Raw genomic sequence first — 15808 nt, 5'->3', positions numbered from 1 at the left:
TTACTCAGGTGTTCCCTTTACCAGTGTATCCGTCTGTACATGGTCATGCTATAGCCTACCGTAATACCTCCTCCTTTTTTCCCATTCCTCAATTCTTGTGATCTTACATATGCGTTCTCCGGCCTCTCACTTGCTTTTGACACCATTTTGCTGTACTATACTATTAAATGCACGGCGCTGCTATGCTAGAAGTTGCCAGATATATACCCGCTTCCTGTGGCGCACACCCATCATTTTTTTCTGTCTACGACACCAGGCTTGCACCGGGCTTAAACAGCTTAGCCCTTGAAACGTCGATCGTATTACAAGGTGTCGATTTTGGGGCCTCAGTTTGTAAGACTCCTGAAGAGGCATTTGCATTACAAACGGCATGTATTCGTCGAGAAAGAAAGCCTGTGTTTGGCAAAAGCCTAGCATTGGCCAGCCTTCTTGCCTTTAATTGATGGGTTGCCTATGAGCACTGTGGCAGTGACGAGCCGATAGAGCACGTTCTGTGTCACTGCCCTCGCTACAGCACGCACAGACTGCCGCTAGCAGCTGCGTCAGCCCTCCTTGACGAAAGACCCTTGCCAGAACAGTCAGTGCTTGAAAGCCGACCCAAACTGTCTTTGCAGAGAAAATAAGTCAAGGCCTTATTGAACTTCATGCGTGGTAGTGGCATATTGAATAGGCTATAGCACCGCCACTCTTTTTCTCTTTTTTTCACCGTCAAATTCAAGACATTGCACGTCACGACATCTACGGGATCCGAGCCAACACCACCTAGATTTTTTTTCAAGGCCTCGGCAAGCCTCCGTCTCGTCAGCGTGACGTCACTGCTGTGAGATCTGTGAGAAAGCAACGCTCGACTGGCTGAGGTCGGAATGGCTTGCGCATTCTGTTCGCCAAATAGACAGACAATCTTTTTTGCTTCGAAACAAGTTTTCAGTAGGCAAACTGTAGAAAATGATTACCTACTGTCTAACAAAAAAAAGCTTAGCAATATTATCTTTCAAATGATGTACTTATTTACTTAATTTATTCACGTTTTAAACATTTTTGTGCACAGCCGAGCGAAGTTGGCAGCGCATGACAGTGCGTCTGGCCACATTGATCTTACGTGCTCGCTCGCTCTGCTGGCTGTTGTGGTTGTAGACTAGTTGCATTTTGTTACCGCTCACGCTGTTTTTTCTTTCTCTTGTGCTGTGTGAGCATGGTTGGGTAAACTACGCAATATGCCTGGGTGCTGCTGTGCACCGGGGTGCAACTCTAACTATGCTCATGGACCTAAAGCGCGCGTCTATCGGTTTCCGATGGACGCCGACCAAAGAACCGCGTGGACGCGAGCATGGACGCGACTGGCACCTGCTGAAGTCCTTGACAAACCCCTATTTTCACTATTTATTCTCAGTAAAACAGCCCCCTCCATCCGGATTTCGTGGGGGGAAGGGGGCCTCCTAACCCCTCCCCCCTGGCCACGGGCCTGCTTCTAGGTGTAAATCTCTGAGAAAAGAAAAATGCTACGAGTGCAACTGGGCCGCGGAACGACAAAACGCGAACGTGTGCCGGTCATTTGAGTGAAGCCAGCTTCCAGGCAGATCTCACACTGATGACGTCACGTAGGCTTGCGGAGGCCTGAAAAAAAGTCTAGGTGGTGTTGTCCGAGCTCGCCGCTCTTAGAGCCGCTGTGGAGTTTGTTACGCAAGAATCCCCTAGTAGATGGGCCATTTTCTGTGACTCCAAGGCAGCCCTTCAATACGTGCGAAGTCTACGACGTGGAAACTACCACCAGATGGTGTATCGTATTAATGAAATTTCTCATCGCGCTGCTGATCAAGGACACGACATTGTTTTACAATGGTTGCTGGGCCACTGTGGCATCAGTGGTAACCACCTCGCCGACGACGCTGCCCAATGGGCCCACGATAGAGCGCCCACACTGTTACTACCCTTGTCAAAAGTAGACGCAGCTAGAGAACTTCGTCACATCGCGCATAATGCCACGCTTGCGCACTGGAATTCTCCACTTAACTCCAGTCATCGCCCTAAGCATCTTAAGTCATTACTCCGGAAACAACTGCCATCCAAGATTTCTCGACGTGACGCTACAATGTTGCGCCGGCTGTGGACTGGGCTAGCGTTTACTAAGTCATTCAGCCATCGCATTCGCATAGTGGATTCATCCATGTGTGAAAGCTGCAACTGTATAGAGACTATTGAGCATCTCTTGTGCCTCTGTGCCCAATTTGATGAAGATCGCCGGACTCTCCAGTGTGCCTTGAATAGACTTGATGACCGGCCATTTAATGAAGCAAAGATCTTAGGAGCCTGGTCACGCAGCACATCAGCACAAAAATCCACACGAGCCCTCCTGAGATACTTCTCAGCAACTTCATTGAGGGATCACCTGTGAAACTCGGCATTGTGTGTGTGATGTGACACGTGTCTATCTTTTTCTCTCTCTTTTACTCCCCTCTCCCTCTCCATATGTGTAGAGTAGCAAACTGGACGCATAGTCTAGCTAACCTCCCTACCTTTCCTACATTCCTTCTCTCTCTCTCTCTCTTTCAAGCGCCTACTTTTCTCTCTGCTTTCTTTCTCACCTTTCTTCCCCTTTGCTTTGTTCAGGGTAGGAAACCGTATGCTACAATTCTGGTTGACATCCCTGCCTTTCTCTGAATTTATGGTTGCTTAACAACCAGTTGGATACAAGTACACGACCATCTTGCATTTTATATTGGCTACTTCTCAACAATATTCGCTTCATGGTCGGTGAAGTGGTGAACCGGTGATGGGGCGTAGTGGGATGTTTGCAAGGACGAAGTAGTGCGCCGCTGGCAAAGGTGGAACTATAGGTGGTAACGTACATACATACATACATACATACATACATACATACATACATACATACATACATACATACATACATACATACATACATACATACATACATACATACATACATTCACTATAGCCAGAATGGCCAGAACGGTTGTGTAGCGCGAGAAGTCGGTGTTTCCAATCAAGGAACGGCGTTGGTGTTGGAAGGTGAGGGAGAAAGGGAGGGAATATGATCATTATCAATAATCGTCCGTAACGCCATGGCTAGAAATAACTAACGTTATTCCTCATGTCCATTGTCAGGACAGTAGACTCTATGCCTGCAAATGTATTATATTCTTTGCTGTCTCTGATTTACCATTCTCTCTAGCGAATGGTCTCTCTCTCTCCCTTCTCTTTTTTTTTTTTTTTGCTATCTCGGACCAGAAATCACGCTGTGCTCAAACTGCAACTTAATATTGACTTTGGAAATTACATTTTGGTCGTGTATGTACCAGTAGATGTTCCGATTCAAAGAAGAGCAACACTTTGAAAACGTGACAGAAAACTGAGAGGCCGCTTGCAAGGCATGATAATCCAAGGATAATTGGAGTGCTGTACTTGTTAACTATTCGCAAGCGAATGTGTCTGAACAGCACATAAGCGCGTTCTAATGATCCTCACATGGTCAAACTCCAACAAACCACTTAGTAAGCGTTCAAAACGTAAGATTTTCCGGTTCCTTTAGTTAGAGCTGCAATTAAAATATTAAGTTCCTCAACGAAACACTACGTAGGCGTAGATTTAGGTGCGAAAGTGTTCCTAAAATGAACCCCCACCTGCGCGGCGCCTTCAAAATTCGGAAGCGGCGTACAGGAAGTGAAGCCACGCTCGTTTATTTCCGGCTTCTTGTCAAAGACCCCCTCGAAACCCGAGCTTTTGGGGAGCACACCTTGCGCTGTCACTTGCGAAGGGTTGTCTTGTCAAAAAGAGAGAGCATATTGCAACTTTGAGTACTCGAGCGTCTACACCTTGTTGTTGTCTTTGCGTGGTGGGTGACGTCTGAATAATTTGATAACGCAGGATGAACTCAGGCAGAGCGGGTAGCTGGAAAGCAGCGTTTTTTTTCGTACACATGCCCGGCTTTCGTGAAAGGTGCGCAGGAAATCAGAAAACGCACACCTTTCTTATTTGTCCGGTTGGGTGGAGCTGGAGACAAAGTGCTCAGCTTTGTAAGCTTGAGTAAGTCAATTAACTGAGGCATAAAAAGGCAACGTTGCTGTTATTAAAATTCAGCTTCCTTGTGGAAGACTCATACGAGCGCTTGGTGCATGTCTAGATCAAGATGCAGCCGGTGATGCAAGCTGTCAAGCGATGAGAAGCCGGATGAAGAGGGGACATCAGAGATGGGGAACGCTCCTCTGCCATCGCGTGAGCTACGCCGTCGCTTAAGCCTTCATTTCCTGAGCGAGGATGCCGACCCTCAGGTTAGGCTGCGTCCAGCTTACCGGAAAACTTTTCTCTGTTTACGCTTCCGCCTAGTGAAGCATGTGTAAGCGTCCTGCATATCGCAAGGTGGGACGTATACACTCTTTAAAAAAGTGGCAGTGCTACTTACTAATTTTGAGGTAGTAAATTGTTGTCACAACATTAACTACCTAAGTAGTAACTGCAGGTAGTATACAACAGACGTATACTGCCTTATTAGCAACCAGAGGTAGTAAATGTCTGTGGTCTACTACCTACAGTTACTACTTATGTAGTGAATGTTGTGACAACAATTTACTACCTCAAAGTTAGTAAGTAGCACTGTCTTTTTTTTTCAAGAGTGTACCCACGCCACCTTCATCTAACGTCCGCGTGAGAGCGCGATTACCACTGAGTCTGTCTGCTCGTGAAATTGGCCAATGTTAATGAAGTTTGAAGTTTAACTCTATGGCTTTCTTTTTGTTCATTGTGGAACTTAATCTAACGCACACGTTTTCGGTGGTGGCGGCGTACGCTAGAAACAGGGCGCCGCCAGGCGTACAGAGATGCGACCCTCGAAGAAGCGCTTGTTTATAGTATACGTATCTGCATGCTTTTAGGAACGAAGCTTCTTAAGGCGTGGGCTGTGCATCCCTCTATGTAGAAACCTCTAGTTTAGTTCTTGCAGTGTTCACTAGGTGGCAGTACCATCCCCTGTAAAATTTGAGAAGCGATTGAGAGAAATGGAGGAGCGTTGGGCTAGGAAGGTTTTCAGCTACTTGTACATGAAGAATGTCGATACAAAATGGAGGAAGCGAACCAGGAAGTTGACTGGTAAATACTTAGAAAACAGCAGGTGGCCAAACCAAAAAGAACTATCGGTTAAGAAGAAAGTGAAGGAAACGGAGACTGACATGTGGAAAATGGGCTTGATTAAGAAGTCCGCACTAGAGATCTATCGAACTTTTAAGCAGGAAATTGCCAAGGAAAGGATCTATGATAATACTCGGGGTAGTTCTCTACTGTTTGAGGCAAGGACGGGAGTACTGCGAACCAAGATATATCGGGCCAAATACGAAGGGGTAGACACAGTATGCAGTGCGTGTGGAGAGGAAGAAGAAACTGCCGAACACTTGATAATGTTCTGTAAAGGGCTTCACCCTATAGTTCAGCATGATGGCGCAGAGTTTTTCAAAGCACTGGTGTTTAGGGACCGGGAGGGCAAAATAGACTTTAAGCAAGTAGACCTAACTAGAAGGAGGTTATCTGATTGGTGGCTAAAGTCAAGGCACGAGTGAAAATTAAACTCTTAACTGCAAAGTACGAATCCTCAAATTCACTTTTTAAGGAGAAAAAAATAAATATAGTTTTGGGTTCATTAAGTATTACGGCTTGGTGGCGCTAGCCACCGCCCGATCTAAAGGGTACAGCCACATCCATCCATCCATCCATCCATCCATCCATCCATCCATCCATCCATCCATCCATCCATCCATCCATCCATCCATCCATCCATCCATCCATCCATCCATCCATCCATCCATCCATCCATCCATCCATCCATCCATCCATCCATCCATCCATCCATCCATCCATCCATCCATCCATCCATCCATCCATCCATCCATCCATCCATCCATCCATCCATCCATCCATCCATCCATCCATCCATCCATCCATCCATCCATCCATCCATCCATCCATCCATCCATCCATCCATCCATCCATCCATCCATCCATCCATCCATCCATCCATCCATCCATCCATCCATCCATCCATCCATCCATCCATCCATCCATCCATCCATCCATCCATCCATCCATCCATCCATCCATCCATCCATCCATCCATCCATCCATCCATCCATCCATCCATCCATCCATCCATCCATCCATCCATCCATCCATCCATCCATCCATCCATCCATCCATCCATCCATCCATCCATCCATCCATCCATCCATCCATCCATCCATCCATCCATGTAGCCACTTTTTATTTAGATTTTGCGGTGTTCACTAGATGGCGGCACTTGTAGCTGATGATGAAAAGATGCAAGATGTTTATTTATTTATTTACATAATACTGCAGGCCCAGTGAAGGGCCCAAGCAGGAGGGACATATTTACAAAGCTCATAATAAGGACAACAGAAGATCAAGAACATGAAAAGCGCGAAGAATAAGGACATAACTCAAACAATGAATAATAAAGAACATTTAACACTTTAACAATACAGGTCAAAATACAATATGTTCAATTGAGTCTGTGCTATTTATGAATAATGCTAATAATTGATTCCATTCGGTTACAGTGCGCGGGAAAAAGGAGAATTTGAAAATGTTAGTTCTAGCATTGAAGGGCGTTAGAGAGTCGGCATGCCGGTGTCGTGTTCTGCGAGCGGTGAGTGGTTGGATGTATTGTTCTGGTCTACTTGTTATTCTTGAGAAGATAAATTAAACGGCGGTACTTGTAGTTGATCACGAAAGATGCGAGATGTTATAAAATAAGAATGATGTAACATATGGCACGTGCCACTGGTGGAAGACAATCGTTCGATTTAGTACGGCAACGTACGCTAGGGGGAGCGTTGTAAAAAAAAATGAGTGGGCAAAATATACGGATGATTCGTGGTTTACCAGGTTTACCTCCGGAGCTTCACCCACTCACCATCATTCACTTCGTGGATATGGAGGCACATTTTAACAAGACTTTTGACACTTATTTATGAACATGGTTTAGCAGCAACCTAAAAACAAGTACAAAGGGAGGTACTGCTGCCTCTGTACTCCACCCTTTGTGTGTCTTCACTTCGCAGCCAAACTATCTCCTGAAGGATTTGTAATGTGCCGTCTAGCAACAACACGTGATGCTCTCTCGATATGGGCGTGTAGGTAATGAGCCATTTTACATAACAATTTGATTGTTAAATGATGCGAGTTTTGTTATTTCGCGTTGCTCCATTTGATTGTTGCCCAGACATCAGCATACAAACATCGTTACTGGGGGAGAGAGAGATAAAGATGCAAGCCTGCAACGCAAAGTGTAGCGCTGCTGAGCACGGAGATTACGAAATGCTGAGCACGGAGGAGCATTACGAAATGTGAAAGAAAAGTAGTACAGGTCCGGCATGTACACGTTAGAATTCCTTCTTGGCCCCATTTTAGAGATAGCGGATGGGCTTCGGATTATTTTTAGCAGTGAAGCTGTCGTAGTCGACCTCAAAATATCCGTGGCAAACCGAAAACTATCGTCCGCAATGGGTTTTTGGCAAAGAAATTGGGTGAATCCCACTTATCATAAATAGCTCACTGATAATTAAGAAGACAGGAGTTTTAAATAACTATTTGCGAAGTGATTGTGGCGAGCCATAAAAAGGTAAAAAAAAAGGCAACAGAACACAGCTACAGAGAGATAAGAAAATAGAGAAAGTGATGGAACGAAAGAGAAATCGAAAATAGAGATTAAGAAAACCGAGACACAAATAGATAGAGAGATACAGAGATAGAAAGGGACATGAAACAGAGCCAGACATTAACATGAAAAAGGAGAGAAAAATAAAAATGAAGAAAGAGAGAGAAAACAAAACGAAAAAACAAAAATGATAAAAGGTGAAAGAAAAGGAATTGCAGATATAAAGGAATAAAAAATAAACAAATACAAACTTGGATAAAAGAAGAGAGAAATAGAAATAAGAAGGAAGCGAAATAAGTAAGGATAAACACGGAAGACTACCCAGCTGCGCTCCGCCATCAGGATTAGCACCACTTGTGTGAAGCTGCCAATATCTTTTCTTATCTTCCTTCACATAGCTTCCAGTTGCCTCCTCGTTTATTCATCGCCACTTTCCCCCTATCATCACGCGCCTCTAACTCCTTAGCCTCCATTGCATAATTTTTTGCTTCCCGCGTGCTGTGGTCGTAGCAGTTTTATAAAAAAACTTCGGCGAATTCATGGCCTTCGCCTAGGCATCTGCCGAAGAGGACCAGATACCCTGTCACCTCGCCACCACATGGGCTTGCCGGATGGCCCAGCACGATCCGCATGAAGTTTTCGATGAAAGTGGCCCACATTACCTGACCAAAAGTGACGCGGTTCACGCGCACCTGCCTGAAATGACCCGAATGAGAAAGACAACCTTTTGTTTTATTGAAGTAGAAAATGAGCGAAGGAGTTTTTGTCACTGTTACTTGGCGACGGCTACCTCTTTCCACTTGATTGTTAGAAATAAAGAAAAAGAAAAATCATATATACCTATATACAGTCCTACATAGGTGAAAGCAAAAGCTCTCCTATGGTCAGAACAAACACGTATTCGCCACACCCACTTTTAACTATAGTCCACTCAGTAGCGGTCACAAATCTCCGTTTCTTCGAAGAAGTGTTGCAGCATCGTCATTGCTTTGGCATTTGTTTTAGACGGCCGTGTGCCGAGTGATTTATTCAACGGAAATGGCCGGTCGCGATCTAACTAATGGTGTTCCTGTTAGAGTCGCCTTCGGTGTCTGTGTTGTGTTTCGGACAGTCCAGCAAGAGGGGACAGATATTCTCGTCGTCGTGGCCGCATGAACATGCTGACGATGTCGCACGCTGAATATGAAGAAGGAAGTGGTTTGTGTAAGCATTTCCCAGTCTTAAGTGATGTATGAGTGTGTCAATACGTCTTGCGAGGTCGCGGTTTAATTGGTATTCAAGATTAGGATCAACAGCATATAGGATCGATTCCTTTGCTTTGTCTCTGAACGAGGTAGACAGGCATAAGTGACGTTTTGTTGTTCTTAAAACTTTATTTACATCATATTGAGATACCGGAATGAGGCACGTTTGCGTAGAATGATGAGCAGTTTTCGCCAACTCATCTTTCATTTTTTTACCTTGATTCCGCAGTGTCTGGGAACCCACTGAAATACCCCTCGATGATTGATTGCGATTTATTGCATAGAACGCCCCCTCCCTCTTCCCTAACCTGAAAGCTTTTTGTAGATCACGTAGTCTAGCAGTTTTTATGGGATCAGCGGATGAGCCCCCATTCGTCCAAGGAACCGTGTCTCATCTTTTCCTTGTTTCACCAGGCACTTCATGCGTACGCCTTAATGGTATACGCTATCCCCTCATTTCATTCTTGCGTCTTCAAAACTTCACAAACTACAAGACTGACCTCGGTCCTCGTTTCGACGCCATTGCCAGAATTAATCAGGAATATTACGGAATCATGAAGTTATCAGGAATATTACGTGCGCAGGATTCTGCCTCATGTCTCTACACATCGAACAACGGCGCCAACTTCTCCGCTGAACTGCCATCAATTATGCCCTACTCTTGGCATTCCTCGCTGATGGCAGCGGCAAACCACGGCACAATATTTTATCGAATATTTCGTGGTACTGGTATGAGTGCCAGGCAGTTTTGTCCCCAGTAGTGTCATCGTTAATTAAAACCTTGGTTAGAATCTTCAAAAGAATATGCCTTTCAAATCACCGCTCTTTATTCGACAGCACAATCTCGTCTCGCATAGAGATAATTTTCTTCCCTTCGTTTCTCAGCTTTGCACCCGCACATCTGCACATGGAATAAATTTTGCCAGGTCCACTGGAAGGAAACTGTTCGCGCCCGCTCCGTCAAAAACAAATGTTTCCCCTGTTGGGGAGATAGTAGCTTCATTTGGAAAAGAACAGTAACGCAAAGACCTAAGACACCTCGTGAAACGCTAAAAGTTACCTATGACGTCTACAGAAGGGATGACAAAAAGCTATCACTTAGTGATCTTACCATAAGACATCGTAACGATACAGGTTGACAAAATTTGCGACGTAATCATGACGTAAATCTGCAGTGAGAACACTGGAGAATGGCACATGGAGAATGGCATACGTACACTGGTAGCGAAACTCCCATAGAAGCTCATGTGCTAAGAACTGGCGGATCATTGTCACAATCGCCATCTACGTATTGTGGAGTCAACTAACAGAAAAATGTGACGTCCAGACCGGTAGTGGTATCTACCGGGCCTTTGCGCTACATGGTGCGAAATGGTCATTTTTCTTTATTATGCATGCCCTTCTACGGGCTTTAGATAACTCTGTATTTTTATTGCGTCTTTCGCGTTCACTAATGGCTGAATAGAAAAGACAAGAACAAATAACCAAGAATATCAGGAAATAAAGCTTGAATAATTAGCCACTAATAATATACTTGAAATACGCTTCAAATACTTCGGTGGCGAGAAAAATATACAAGGACAAAGGCACAAGAAAAATTCAAAAACTCACGTTGCTCCGAACTAAGGAAAACCACTGAAGCGAGATAGCAGCCATGAAAGGACCACTGTGGCAGCCTTACGTAGCACAGTGTTTGTTCGATTGGTGTACCACATTGGCCGTCACGAAGGGCAAAGGCAGTCACAGAAACGGTAGGCTTAGTTGATAAAGCGGCCGTCAAAAGTTTGACGGCTCTTGTATATGCTTACTATACATTCCTAAACATTACTTGTATATGCTTACTAAAAGACCAAAATAGGCGTACCGCCAAGGAAGAATGGAAGATCAAAGGGCATCTTTTTTTTTTTTTTTTTTACTAGCAACTATAGCTTTAGACTTGGAAAAGCATTGGCGTATGCAGCCATAGCAACGATTCTGAAACCACATCGGCTCGCACACTCACCGAAATATGCCCGATAAAGAAAATAAGAGGAACCCTTTATTGTATAAAATATTTAAGGACTCTGAACTCGCCACAAGGCAGAAGAACACAAGGGTCATTTACACACATTAGTGAGCGAAGTAAGTGCTTCACGAAGCACTGGAAAAGCAATAGGATGAACATGCCTACTGAATGTGAGTCAATGAGATTTGTTGGCGGAGCTTCACACATAGCTCTTTTTGTTTTTAATGTACTATGCTGACATGATAGAAGACGGTCTTTTCAGTTCTGTCCTGGACTTCGGTTTTATTGACGGTACACGTCTTTTTTTTTGTAATCCAGCAAGTTCATGCAGTCTTTTCACTCACACCTAATTACGCGGTCTTACCAAGAAAATTAGACAGTGCGTCTCACGCTTGCGCTACCGTAATGTGCCCGTGAGCTGCAAGGCACAAAATGTGAAATGACCATTTATTCTTGGAAGAACACAAAAAAGTGATTTGCTCATACTTTTTTGTGTCTCGAGTTTCCTTTGATCATTCACCCGGACGTTCATTGCCGTGAGCCTGTATTTCTTCGTTCAGTAGTTTTGATTATACAAACGTTGATGCAGTATTTATACCATAAATAATTTGTTTGACATATACGAGAAGTCTATCAGTGCCCTTGTATGGCTTCCAGCCAATTACGTCCCTCTCGGACATATACAAATTACCTTTACGTAGAGGAGATCTTTATGCATAGATACGGACCGTTAATGGATTATATCCGATTGGCTCCGAGTCAATGAAGAAGGAAGACCTGCTTTGCGTATGTGATTAGGATTTCACTCGTACACAAAATAGTCAATAGATGTGTGTTTACTGCAGCTGTATCATTCCAACGTGAAAAGACAGCTTTGATGAGCAACAACGCCGCTGCTAATGAGAAGAAGGCTTGTAAAATGAAAGAACCTGCCGTTTTTACCTCATGTCTCTTTTTTCTTTCAGATGAACAAAAAAAAGAAGGGGGGGGGAGTAGTAGCAGCTGTATTACGGAGCTTTCTTTCTTTCATCTAATTAGAAAACGAAGTCGCATTCTGTTCTAGACTGAGACGTACACATATACGCGCATATCAATGATGTACGAATCATTACACAGCGAGCTCACCAAGTAAACACGAGTAATGTAGCTTTATGTCTCGTGCACACTTAGGTGATACCATCTATTTGAATGTTACCCCTGTCTCTAGAAATACAGGACCTTCAAAAGAGCTTCAGAGGCACGTCGAGACTTTGTCGACTGACTTCAAACAATGTGCTCCCCACATAAGTGAAAGTAGTATCGCTTGCGTTGTCGTTCGCCATAAGTTGCCCCTTTAGTGAACACCAGAAAGCAAGCAGAGCAAAAAGGCGTCTGCGAAAAGACGGCTCACGTAATTGATTTGACTCGACTACCCCAAACGCGAAGGAAGTAAACTAGCCAGTGGCTTCCCCCGTAATGAAGACGTTTCGAAAGGCCAACACACTGCAAGTAAGAACAATCATTCAGCTGACTGCGTGAAACAGGAGCCATTCTTTGCGATCTGCGCCGGTGCGGGTATACATCACTCCAAGAAATACCGAAGAGACGAGTATTTGTTGTGCAGTGTGTGCTGTTGGAGCCAAATTTTGGGTAAGAAGCTTTGTCTTCTTCAATATCACTGTCTTAACGAAAAGCAGACCACTTCTGCTGAACCTTGGCTCCAACAACACGCACTGCTCAAGAATGGCGATATCTTTAGTCTACATCTAGTCCTCTACTTCTGCCTTGTTCTAGAAGCACTCTAGATAATGCTGACTACGAGCAACTAGTGAACATTAGCTATAGCAGTAAGTCCCAGAAGTTATGCAGTATGTCTTGAAACTTGCACAAGCGTGAGCTGATGTTATAGAAAAGCAACATGAGCCGAATAAGAACATGAGCCGAAAACATTACGAGGTTGACCGAAGCAGTGACTGGTGTATGCAATAGAGCCAAGGGCTGAGTGAAAAGACAGGAAAACAGCTCTTTTCGCGTAGGACTTGAGCAGAAGTGTTTCATCGTCACTTAATCATATCAAGAAATTTATTCCATATCGTAACTTTACGAGAAATTTAGCTGCACATTTTTTTTCCATGTGTACTCTGAAGTAACGGAGAGATGAAGTTCGAACACTCAACGTCAACAAGACTTATGGATGCGGAATACTCTGAAAGCTGAAGAAAAAAGATAGGACTCCCTTAACATTCGCCTTTGAGAGCTTAACGCAATAGTAATATCTTGTCCCTAGTGCGTACTTCAAACACTTAGTAAATGAAATGTTTTCGAAGTTGCTATGCACCCCCTATACGTGACCTAAAGGAAATAGGTGCAGTAACGTGTAAGCCTCTTGTAGTTTGTGAGTGGCTTTAAAAAATGAAGTCATTTAGATAATCACACGTTCTTTCGCCCGATGTCAATGTGTGCTTGTACCATGTATTAATACTACAATATTTTATTTGTACTATTGTGAATTATGTATAGAGAATGCTTGTGTGCGTAAATCATGAAAGTTTCTCTCACTGCATTTCGAAGCAGAGAAAGTTATTTTCACTGTGTTCACCACTAGTATGTTGTGCACGATTCACAATAACTGGAGATGATTTCATGCATTAAAAAAAACAAAAGTAGGCACGTGACTGTGGTGACCTGTGGTGACTCTGTAATGACTCTGTGGCGTGCCCCGCTTGTCACGCAAACGACCTGGGTTCGTTCCACACTCAAGCCCGGAATATCGTATTATTTACTTTTTTGCACCATTCTCGATTTTCCAGTCACGCGCAAGATGATTATTTTTTATCCACGTACAATATGATAATTTTTCGCTCACAACCAACGACGCCGACGCCGGAATTTCTGCTAAACGAGCTGTTTAACGCCATGTCGCGTTAAAACCAGGCCTACAACAACGACTATACTTAGAATGTATGAAAAACGTAGACACCTAATGCTCACGTGTGGGAGGGGGAACGTCGTAATCTTTACTTTGATCAGTGTCAAGCCAAGTATTTTCCACTTTCCATAGTGTTATTGAGTGAATGACCACAGTACATGAGTGGTATTTAGGCGCCGTAAACTGAATATACAGAATATATAGACGCTATGAAAGACTTTTTCATAGTTATTATCGCGTTCTTACTGGACAGTACTACAGGCTTACTAAACACAGCGCTCATCTTGGAGCCTGAGTATTTGCTAAAAACACACTAGAAAATTTTGGGACTGTGTACACGGCAGTTGTATCTCTCTCCTTTACAAACATAATCTCGATTGAACCGCACTACGCTACATTTGCCAGCGTGTCTCATCAATGTGCACGTGATCGTGTTTATAGCTCTTTTCATTCAGTACTTTGCCACTTATTACACACAATTGAGAAGCGCATACTTCAGACGAGTATGCAGACATTTACCCAGAAGACAAATGAATTTAAAATTCTGTAAGTCCACGTCATATTTACGAGCTCATGCAAAAATCAAACATAAGGTTCAAATATGTATCCGCTTCAAGATTACTGACGACCAATAGTTTTCATACAATAAATACTAAAGACAGCAGAAACTCGGTGAATATGCAGTAATGTTTCCTATATAGTGCTTTTATAAAAGCTGCTTTGGTAACAGTACTACACGTATATTGAGATATTCACAAAGGAATAGTCTCACGTTAATCTCTTCCGACATATATCATTTCGGTAAGATCCCACAGCAAAAAAATAGCACTATTTCCATGAAAAATGAAGTTTTTTCTTATAATTTTTAATTGGTTTCCTAATACTGGCCCTTCAAACAGCGCAGCTAGTGACAGCTCCCAATGATAAATAAGGGAATATATCGAAAGTGAACGACGAGCATAGTAGAACCACTCAGGAGTTACTGTCGCTGTCTGCATCGCTTAAAGCACCCGCTGCGCGGCAGTGTAATAGAAACTGTCAAAGGGAAATTTATCGTCCTGGCTTCAGCTGCGGTTGTGTGAAACACGCATCACCGTAGGGTGCCTGTTCACTGTGGCAATAAAAAAATAAACACCGGAAGACGCAGGCAGCTGGCGGGGTTTTGAAATAAGGCAACGTGCTTATCTCCCGAGCCACAAGGGGGGAGTAGGGTGTAGGTGTTGACGTTGGAACTGTATAGGGAACATTTTGCAATACACATCATTTTTGTAGTGTGAGAGGAGTTGCTCGCTTATTCATACTGCGATCTTTTTTGTTGCTCGTTGCTTTTTCTTATGATTGCATTCAATTCATATTGAACAGCTGGTAGCAATTCAGAAAGGATATAAATAAAAATTATTTTCGTTTTTCATTGTTAACGTGGAAAATGGAGTGGCATACAGAAAGAATTTGTTCGAACCCATGACTCCCTATCAAATGCTGATTACATATCCTGCACGGTCAAATTTTTACTACAGCTATGGTCACGTTGCATACGTTCTCTAGTTGTCCGTTTTACTCTCTCAAGTGACGATGTAAATTAATGTTACTTGCGGCTTTATTTTTCATCGCAGCAGCGATTTATTGTTTTGTTATCTGAATGTTTTTTAATACGAAATACATGTCTCATTAGTCAAGTAATCAAGATTTCGCAAGACCTGTTGACGCACTGCGAGACCTTGTCGGTGGCGTAGGCGTCAAGAAGCATAAAAAAACTAATAAGGATTGGTCAATAGTCAAGTGATACTCAAGTGAACGTACGCGTGTGCTGTTAACGTACCAAAAGATCCAAGGCCGAAATGTAACATTACGCTAATAATGGCATCAGCCCGTGACATCGCAGATCACCAGAATTTTTAGCAATCAATTTGACTATTTTATTGCACTTGAACCAAACAGAGGACCGATGCACGACATGATAGCCTCGTGTTCGT

General features: G+C 43.5%; 1 protein-coding gene and 1 long non-coding RNA gene across 2 annotated transcripts in view; one reads left to right on the top strand and one right to left on the bottom strand.

Annotated features, from left to right (window-relative positions):
* LOC142771552 (uncharacterized) overlaps nt 1-15808 on the bottom strand; it is a 116161-nt gene that overhangs the window by 70876 nt on the left and 29477 nt on the right. The gene's annotated exons all lie outside the window — the stretch shown is intronic.
* LOC119164888 (B-cell receptor CD22-like) overlaps nt 1-15808 on the top strand; it is a 45033-nt gene that overhangs the window by 6346 nt on the left and 22879 nt on the right. The gene's annotated exons all lie outside the window — the stretch shown is intronic.

This window comes from Rhipicephalus microplus, chromosome 9, assembly GCF_043290135.1.
Source record: "Rhipicephalus microplus isolate Deutch F79 chromosome 9, USDA_Rmic, whole genome shotgun sequence".
NCBI lineage: Eukaryota > Metazoa > Arthropoda > Arachnida > Ixodida > Ixodidae > Rhipicephalus > Rhipicephalus microplus.
This window is presented reverse-complemented; position numbering and strand designations above follow the sequence as displayed.